This window comes from Giraffa tippelskirchi, chromosome Y, assembly GCF_054371585.1.
Source record: "Giraffa tippelskirchi isolate mGirTip1 chromosome Y, T2T-mGirTip1v1.2.pri, whole genome shotgun sequence".
NCBI classification, from domain to species: Eukaryota; Metazoa; Chordata; class Mammalia; order Artiodactyla; family Giraffidae; genus Giraffa; species Giraffa tippelskirchi.
The window spans coordinates 26354724-26364766 of NC_137290.1; positions in this window are offsets into that span (position 1 = coordinate 26354724).

The window sequence follows — 10043 nt, forward strand, 5'->3', positions numbered from 1 at the left end:
ACTAATCTTTAATTCAGTCCTGCCCATGTTACCGAGGATGGCTGATTTCAGTTTCCTTCCTGTGTGTGTGTGTGGGCATGCTCAGCGGCCTCCGACTTTTTGAGACCTCGAGGACCGTAGCCGCCAGGCTCCCCTGTCCAGGGGATTCTCCAGGTGAGAATACAGGAGTGGGTTGCCATTTCCTCCTCCAGGATTCTTCCCGACCCAGCGATCAAACCTGTATCTCCTGCACTGGCAGGCAGATGCTTTACCACTGGGCCACATGGGTAGCCCCAGGACAGGGGAGGGATCCAGAAACTCAGCCTCACAGGCTGATGTTCCCTCACAGGCCTCACATTTTCCTTGTGGCTTTTGCAAATAAAGAAGTTTTCACATATTGAGACCTAGGGAAGCCATTCCAGCTCATACATGGGTTAACCTGATACTACATCAGCAGAATGATAATGAGGATTTAAATACCGTTTCTTAAGACTGCTCCTTCCAATGCAGGGGTGCAGGTTCAGTCCCTGGTCGGGGAGATAAAATCCCATATGCCTTGTTACCAAAAAAAAAAGAAAAAAAGAAAAAAAAAACCATAAAAGAGAACCAATATTGTAAAACAAATCCAATAAAAAATTTAAAAAATGGTCCACATTTAAAAAAATCTTTAAAAGATAAATAGTGGTTCTTGAAAGCCAGATACCTACCTGAGTGAGTTCTTTTGCATATGACACACTTAATTCTCCCCACCACCCCAAGAGGCAGGACCCATTTTATCATTCCCCCTTTCACAGATAGAAAAACTGAGGCACAGAGGTTAAACAATTTGCCGAGGTTTCATACATGGTGCTGACGACGACTCCTGAGAGGCCCCTGAACACAAGGAGACAAAACCAGTCCATCCTAGAGGAAATAAACCCGGAATATTCATTGGAAGCTGATGAATGATGCTGAAGCTGACGCTCCAATACTTTGGTCACCTGATGCGAAGAACTGACTCGCTGGAAAAGACCCTGATGCTGGGAAAGGTTGAGGGCGGGAGGAGAAGGGGACAGCAGAGGGTGAGATGGTTGGATGGCATCACCGACTCAATGGACATAAGTTTGAGCAAACTCGGACTAACTAAAATAGCATCTTTTTGGCCTCCCTTATATGCATTGTACATCTGCTTCAATTATTTAGGAAAAGGGCACCTTCTAGGAAAAGGGACCTTTTTCCTAAAAGGTGCCTGGGGACCACCAGGACAAAAGCGAGGAAGGAGCGGCTCACGACCCCCGCACACCCCCAGTCCACACGGGTGCTCAGATCGAGCGGTTAAAACTGCCTGAAACAAGTTTGTTGTTATCAGGGTTGGAGGACTGGAAATTCTGGCCTCACACCCACTCTGTGAGCCTAACGTCCTGGCATCACTGTCTCCCTGGTGGGGGGTTCCACCTGGGCCCCCGCCCTCACCCCTCCCCTCCCCTACCTGGTCCCCGCCCGGGCCCAGGTCTTCCAGGAGGCCGGACGTGGGGTTGACAGGGGAAAACCATGTTATACTGCCAAGCTGCGGAGACACAAGGGCCTGGATGCCCGGGGGTGGGGGTAGGAAGGGCCGGGGGCTGGGGTCCCACCCTGCAGAATCACCAAATGCACAGTGACCCCCAGGCACGTGGTCACCCCTCTCCCAAACCCCCACACACTCATTGCTGCTCACAATGGCCTACTCACAAAACCCCCAAGATGGTGGCAAGTGACACTCTTTTGGAATGGGCACACACTTGCCGAAACACACCCCGCCTGGCCTGTGTGTTGAGGATGGTCCTTACCCTTAAGGACGGACTCTCATCAGACCTTAAACAAATGGATTCTCAGCACTAAAGCTGAGAAATGCTGTGGGCATTTGGGTAGCTGGCACTTTGGGACTATTATGAATGGACCAGTTAGGAACATTCTTTATACATATGCAGGTATATATGTAAGGTTTATATATATATATGATAGATTGGAAACACTGATGCTGAAGCTGAAGCTCCCATACTTTGGCCACATGATGTGAATAACTGACTCATTTGAAAAGACCCTGATGCTGGGAAAGATTGAAAGTGGGAGGAGAACAGGATGACAGAGGATGAGATGGTTGGATGGCATCATCAACTGGATGGACGTGACTTTGTGTCAACTCTGGGAGTTGGTGGTGGCCTGGGAGGCCTGGCATGCTACAGTCTGTGGGGTCGCGAAGAGTTGGACACGACTGTGTGACTGGACTCAACGGAACGGATATATACGTGAGTTAACCTATAGTTTTGCAGGCAGATTCTTTGTTGTCTGAGACCTGAGGGAAGCCTATATATACTGGCAGGCTGCAGTCCATAGGGTCACAAAGAGCAGACACGACCAAAGCGACAGCACATATATATATATATATGCGTTCATTTTTGTTTTTGTTGTATAGAAGTATAGTGGATTTACGATGTTGTATTAGTTTTGGGGGCACAGCAAAGTGATTCGGATAGAAATATGTATGATTTTTCAGATTGGTTTTCATTACAGGATATTAGATAGAGCTCCCTGGACTATGCAGCAGGACCTTATGTATTTTTGTATATAGCAGTTTGTATCTGCTAATCCCAAAGGCCTAATTTATCCCTTCCCCAACCCCTTTCCCTTTTGGTAATTTTACGTGTGTTTCCTATGTCTGTGAGTCTGTTTCTGGTTCCTAAGTCCATTTGTATGAGTTTCCATCTATAAGTTATATCATAAGGTATTTGTCTTTCTCTACCTGACTTCACTCAGTATGGTAATCTCTAGGTCTATCCATGTTGCTGCAAATGGCATCATTTCATTCTTTTTGATGGCTTAGTGATACTCCGTTGTGTATATGTACCACATCTTCTTCATCCGTTCGTCTGCTGATGGACTCTGTGGTTTCTTGCATGTCTTGGCTGTTGTAAACAGTGCTGCTCTGAACATAGGGATGCATGGATCTTTTCCAAGGAGAGTTTTCTTCAGATACGTGCCTGGGAGTGGGATTGCTGGCTCATACCATAGCTTTATTTTTAGTTTGTAAGGAACCTCCACACTGTTCTCTAGAGTGACGGCACCAGTTTATATTCCCACCAACAGTGTAAGAGGTGTCATGAAACATCTTCCTACACACCCTCTGTTAGCTTAATATGCATTTCTACTGGGAATATACCCAAGAACGGGGTTGTTGGGGTTGGACATGCACATGTGCAGTTATGCCAGCCACCAGTTTTCTCTTCTAAAGAGCAGCACCAATTCACACTTCCATAACAATGCACAAGAGTTCCAGGGGTTTCACCGCCTCACCAACTCTCCTGCTTTTGCTCTAATCAGTCTGAAGGATATGTGCTTGTACCCCTGGAGTCTGGTTTTTGATGGCAAAACTTTTGAAAGAAATTTCTCAAGATGAATAGATTATAAATATCTGCAAAATTAAAACTTCAAAAGTAGAAGGTAGAGAGAGAGAGGCTTTTTGTTTGTTTGTTTTAATGAATACACCTTGTTACGACTTGGGATTCTTGTGAAATGCATGTATTATCTTAAAGAGAAAACTCGCTCTACAATCTTCTAAATTGTTGAAGTGCTGAAGCTCACGGGTGATCATTTGACTTCTCAGAAATGAGTGGGTGCTTTCCTAAGTAACAGAGGGCTGGAAACTGGTGATAATCTTAAAGTCAGCCAGCACCAAAGAACTGTCATAAATATCTCATAAGCGGTGAAGTCAACAATACCTGCATACAAGGAAGAACTGGAAAAGATGCTGATTGAATCAACAACAGAAAAACCCCGGGGGAAGGGCACTGCAGGGGGAGGAAACAGCCGGTGCAAAGGCCCTCAGTCAGGGTTTCTGTTGCTTGCCACCAAAGGAGTCTGATACAGAGGCTTGTTGTTGTTGTTTAACTGCTAAGTCCTGTTGGCACAGTCTCTGGAGTCAGCCTCCTTGGATTTGAATCCTGGCTTGGCTCCTTATGATCTGTGTGACCTGAAGCAAGCGACAAGAACTCTGTGCCTCTGTTCTCTTATCTCAGAAAGAGACAGAATAACAGAATTGGCCACGTGGTCGTGAGTATTAAGGGGATCAACATGTGTAAAGACACTGGGTTGGTGCCTACTGCATGGTCAATACCCAAGAAAACTTCCTCATTCTAATTATCTGCATAAAAAAAAAAAAGAGGGGAGGAGATTCTGGTCCACGGAGGAGAAATACATCTTGGGGGTTTGAGAGTAGGCCACTGTGAGCAGCAGTGAGTGTGTGGGCGTGCCTTGGGGGTCACTGTGTATCTGAAGATGACGCAGGGCGGGCCCCCAGGGCCCAGACATCAGTGCCACCCCCCCGACCCCCAGGCATCCAGGCCCTTGGGTCTCCGCGGCTCGGCAGTATAACACGGTTCTTGGTTCTTTCCTGTCAACCCCACCTGCCTCCTGGAAGACCTGGGCCCGGGCTGGGTCGAGGTCGGGGAGGGGAAGGGGCGCTGGGGGCGGGGGGCCCAGGTGGAACCCCCGCCAGGGAGACAGTATTCCAGGGACGCTGGGCTCACACAGCAGGTATGAGAGCAACATTTCCAACCCTCCAACCCTGTCAATAAAACCACAGCCAGCACTAGCACTTGCTCTCTGTTTTGGGCACTGTTGTAGCCACCCGATCTGAGTCCCTGTGGGCCGGGGCGGGGTCGGTGGTCTGGAGCCGCTCCTTCCGTGCTTTTGTCCAGGGTGTCCCCAGGCGGGTTTTCAGGGAACCCACCGCCCACACCGCCCCCGCGGGACGCCAGGAAGCGGCGCGGGGCCAGCCCGCCCCGACTCTGTGCCTCTGGGCAGCCCAGAGCCGAGTCGCTGCCGGGGCTCCGAAGGGTCTGCGCCATCCGGGCGAGCGCGCAGTGCGGGGCGGCGGGCGAAGGGCGGCGGGCGGCGGGCGGCGGGCCGCGGGCTGGCGCTTGCGGGGTCGCCGCGGGGAGGGCGGAGGCGGCCCGCCCGGAGGTGCGGGTGCGTTCCGGCGGCGGGGCGCGGGCGCGCGCGCCGAGGAGCCCCCCGAGGAGCCCGCGGCTCCCCGAGGGCGGCCGCAGTCCTCAGACCCTTCTGAGGCGCGAGGCGGGCGATTCGTGGTCCGAGGGCTCCTCGGGCCGCCGGGAAGAGAGCAGGCTGGAGGGCAGCGAGGAGGACTGGGCCGTGTGGGTGAGGGCCTGGCTGGGCCTCCTCCCTGGGCAGGTGCAGGAGGAGCAGGCGCCCGGCCCGAAGACGCCAGGAGGTAGGAGCGCGGGTCTGCGGGCCGCGCGGCTCCCGTGGGGGACGAGGCGCTCTGGGGAGGCGGCAGGGCCGGGGCCTCCTTCCGGAACGACCGGAGGCAGCTCAGGAGGCTGACTCGGGGGAGCCTAGACGGGGGCCTGGGGGAGTGCGGAGGGGCGTGGAACCCCTCCGGAGCCTTTCGGGGGCACCAGAGCAAGCTGGCGAGAAGCGTGCTTGCCGGAGCGTTATGGAGCCTCGTGTGTCTCCGCGCCCGTGCCTGCGGCCGGCGGGTGCCTGGAGCGCGCCGGGGACGCGCATCTGAGGGGGGCGACCTCTGGGGGAGACCGAGCGTCGGCCCCCGGGTCCAGCCCCAGGCGATCCTGTGTCTGGAGGCCGATTCCGGCTTTGCAAACGTGTCTGCCAAGGCGTCTGTGTCTTTATGTTCCCGTGTCCAAAGTGTCTGTTTGAAAATAGGTGTTTCTGCAAGTCCGTACATGCGTGTGTCTGTGTGTGTATCTGCCCGGATTGTCTGCTCTTTCAAGCTCCACGATCCTGAACCTGAACGTTTGTGTGTGTGGATCTGTGAGCGGGTCTTAGCGTTTCCAAAAGGCTCGCGAGCTGAAGGGGTGTCTCTGATTTTCCAGGAATGTCTGTGACTGCGGTGTGGGTGTGGGTATGTGTGTGTCTGTGTGCACGCCTGGGTGTCTCTGAGGGTGTCTGAGAGAGATACGCCAGGGTTTCTCTCTGCGTATCTGTCTGATTTGATTTCCTAGTAGGTTTCACTGTTCACCAAGCCTGTAAGTCCAAAGGAGTGATTCTGAGGTTTAAATACACCATCTGGAGAGAGTTTAAAGGGGAGTGAACCTCGGGGGGGGGGTCTGAGAGGGGAGGCCTCTGGGGGATGGGTCCCCAGGTGAGACTGGGGGTGGAGCCTGGGGTGTCAGACAGAGGTGGTCTGGGTGTCCCCTAGAGTGTCCTTTCAGATCGAATTGTGCAAATATGTGTGTCCTGAGTGTGTGTGCCTGGAAGTGCCCAGTGTTTGAAGCTGTGTGTATCTGCACGTCTGTGTGTGTGTGTGCATGCGCGCGCGCATGTGCCTGAGTGTTCCTGAACCTCACGATGTGTTACTGCCCATTTGCGTGTGTTTCAGGATCTACAAGTGCAAAGTGTGTCTTCATTTGCACACGTGGGGCTCTGGGTCCAGGGGTGTGGCTGGGAGTTGTTGAGAGTGTCCCCCTGTGAGTCCCGAGCAGGGGGTCAGCTCGCGGGAGGGAGTCACTGTGTGTCTGTGATCCTGCAGGACCCCCACCCCTGGGTCTCTGAAGCTTGAGCCTCTGTGCCTTTCCCAGGAAGGCCTGGCCCCACAGTGGGGGAGGGGCGCTGGGGGAGGGGCCATGCGCTGAGGTCCAGTAGGGACAGCTCATAAGAGGGACAGTGATGCTGGCAGGCTGGGGGTCTTCCTGGAGGAAGAGGCCCAGGACCTTCCCCACGAATAACGGAATTGCGGTGAACATTCCGACACCTGTGCGGGTGTCAGAGACCCTGTTAACCACTTGACTTAGTATTTGGGGGTTGGGGGCGGGGACGGGGGCCTTGTGTGACTGCGCAACCCAGCCGCATTCATTCTCTCACGTTTGTCCACAGGCTCCACGGGCATCCCGAGAGCCAGCCCTGTCCGGGCATCAAGCAAAAGCACCGGGGCCCCCATCCCGCCTACGCCCAGGGTGGAAGACCCAGGTCGCGATGACAGTCTCGAGGTCAGTTCCTTGGCCACGGTCCTGAAGGGTCTCCACCTTTCACGTTCGGGCAGGATGGTGCTGCGGGGGTCTCCGCGGGGAGCGTGGGATAGGGGGCACCCGGGGAGGATGTGCGGGGGCCTCCTGGGGAGTGGGGCGCAGGGGCGCGGCCTGGGGGCCACTGAGACCCAATGGGGAGGGCGGTGGCGCCCCTTGAGGAACCAGGCCTCCCTGAGGGCCATCTCACCTTCTGAGCCTCCTGGCCTCCCCCAGGTCTGAGCGTTTCTGGGGTCACCGGGAGGAGCCACGACTGCAGTGGGCAGAGGAGGCTGGGGTATCTGCAAGAGGGGATGGCGGTGACCCCCTCCAGGACAGCGGAGGGGGAGCTGGGTCCTGGTCCCCAGGTTTTAGGGAGCACAAGGGACAGACCTGTGGACTTGTTAGTTTGGGGGAGGAGGCGGGACTTGGTGCAGGACACAGGAGAGGTCAGGTGGGAATCACGGGTCCAGGCACAGCCCTGACCAAAGAGAAGATTGAGAAATTATCTCTGGGGGGAGCCTGTTGGGACAAATAGGGGCAGAGAAACTTCTGGAGGCATATGGAGGTCCTCGGAGGACGGCTGTGATGATGTGCTGCTAACTACGGCCGTCGGAAATGGGCTTGTCGACCTCCAGGGACTTTGGGGGGTCGTGTCTGGTTTGGGGGGTCCGGGTGCCTCTCTGAGGGGCGGCCTCTGGGGGAGGGGCCAGGCCCGGGTGGGCCGGGGTCAGTGGGCGGGGGCGGTGGGCACAGGGCAGCTTGGGTCAGAGGGGCGGCCTCCGGGGGAGGCGCCGGGGCTGGGTGGCCAGGCTCAGCCGGAGGGGACGGTGGGCACACGGCTCTTGTGTCTTCCCCTCTGGGGCTGCAGGGCGGTGTGTCCGCCTGCGGCTCTCGGTTCTTTTGAATAAACTTCTGGGCGCCCCAGGTGCCCCAGTTGCTTGGAGCACGTCACGGAGAGCCAGAGTGCGTGAGAGGCCCCCAGGGGGTCACCCCATTCCTGGGGGGTCGTCCCAGCTCTGAGAGTCCTGGAGGGCTGCCCCAGTTCTGAATCCCACATGCCCCACTGACCAGCACCTTGTCCCTGTGCCTCAGCTGCTCGGTGACCCAGGGGCCTTCTCCCTCCCGCAGGGTTTCTCTCCCCCAGACAACCTGGCCCAGAACGAGGCCCTGGACTGATGGGGGAGAGATCAGAGGTCAGAGGTCAGGCTGGCGGGTCCCAGGGTCAGAGACAGTGATCCAGGGAAGGTGGGTGGGAGACGGTGGCGGGGAGGCCTCTTGACCCACCCCCCGCCACCAACAGCGATGGGTCTGGGCCAGACTGTGTTCTCAACACTTGACATGCATTTAATTCTATTTAATCCTCACGTTTCACCATTCTGCTCATTTTGTGGATGGGAAAGCAGACAGCACAAGAGGTTAAACACACCCCCCCAAACTGGGGCATCGCAGGTAAAATACATGATAAATACTTAAATTGAAATTTCAGATAAACAATGAATTACCTTTTAGTATAAGTACATTGAAAATAGTCCATGGGACGTGCCAATACTGAAACACAATTTAGCAGAATGAATACAAAATGAATTTTTATGTCATGTAGGGCATGACCCATGCAGTGTTTGGAGACAGGTATGCTAAAAAACGATCTGGGTCATCCCACTGCCCCAACCCCAAGCACCCTGTCTCATGTATTGAAACAGGACTGTCTATTCGTTTCGCATATGATAATATACATGCTTCAATGCCGTTCTCGCAAATCATCCCACCCTTGCCCTCTCCCAGAGTCCAAAAGACTGTTCTATACCTCTGTGTCCCTTTTGCTGTCTTTCTGGCATGTAGAGTTATCATTACCATCTCTATGAATCCCATATATATGCATTAGTATGGTGTATTGGTGTTTTTCTTTCTGGCTTATTTCACTCTGTATAGTAGGCTCCAGTTTCATCCACCTCATTAGAACTGATTCGAATGTATTCTTTTTAATGGCTGAGTAATATTTCATTGTGTATATGTACCACTGCTTTCTTATCCATTTGTCTGCTCATGGACATCTGTTAGCTAATAGCTCGTGTCCAGCTATTATAAACAGGGCTTCGATGAACACTGGGGTACACGTGTCTCTTTTAATTCTGGTTTCTCCTTTGTACCTCAGTCTTCAGCCTGTGGATCTGTATGGAAGCAGAAAGGCTTACAAAGTGCATCTGGGTGCCTTTTGCCAATAGGGCTCGGAAGCTCCAGCTATCACGATGAGGTAAATGTCATGTGCTGAGTCAAAGGGCGGGAAGCCTGGTCTCTGCTGGCCTCCCCCAGTTGCTTGCCAGTGGGTTAATTCAAATTCATGAGAAATTCTGCTTAAAAAAAACAAATACAAGTGGTCCATCTTTTCTAAGGGATGCGCCAGTAAAAGCCATTTAAGGTGAAAAAGAAGACCAGATTTTCAAAGTAAATAGTACAGTGAGTGCCCTACATATGAACAAGTTCCATCCCTAGAACACGTTCATAAGTCCAATTTCTTTGTAGAAGTCCAACAAAGTTAGCCTAAGCAACCAACTGACACAATCAGCTATATAGTACAGTACCAGCTACATCACCACTGCTTTTATGCTTGCTTGTGGACATCCTGGGCTTGAAATAAAGATACTGTAATACTGCACTCTGTACAGTAAAGCACACAAAGCACAATGATTGTAGAGGATGTGTGCGGGTGACAGTGTACACCAGAGATGTGACCTAACTTACAGGATTGGACATGCAAACATTCATGTCTTTCAAAATTCCCAACTTGAAGGTTCACACATAAGAGACTTCAGTTCCGTTCAGTCACTCAGTCGTGTCCGACTCTTTGCGACTCCATGAACCGCAGCACGCCAGGCCTTCCTGTCCATCACCAACTCCAGGAGTCCACCCAAACCCGTGTCCGTTGAGTCGGTGATGCCATCCAACCATCTCATCCTCTGTCGTCCCCTTCTCCTCCTGCCTTGAATCCTTCCCAGCACCAGGGTCTTTGCAAATGATTCAGCTCTTCGCATCAGGTGGCCAAAGTATTGGACTTTCAGCTTCAGC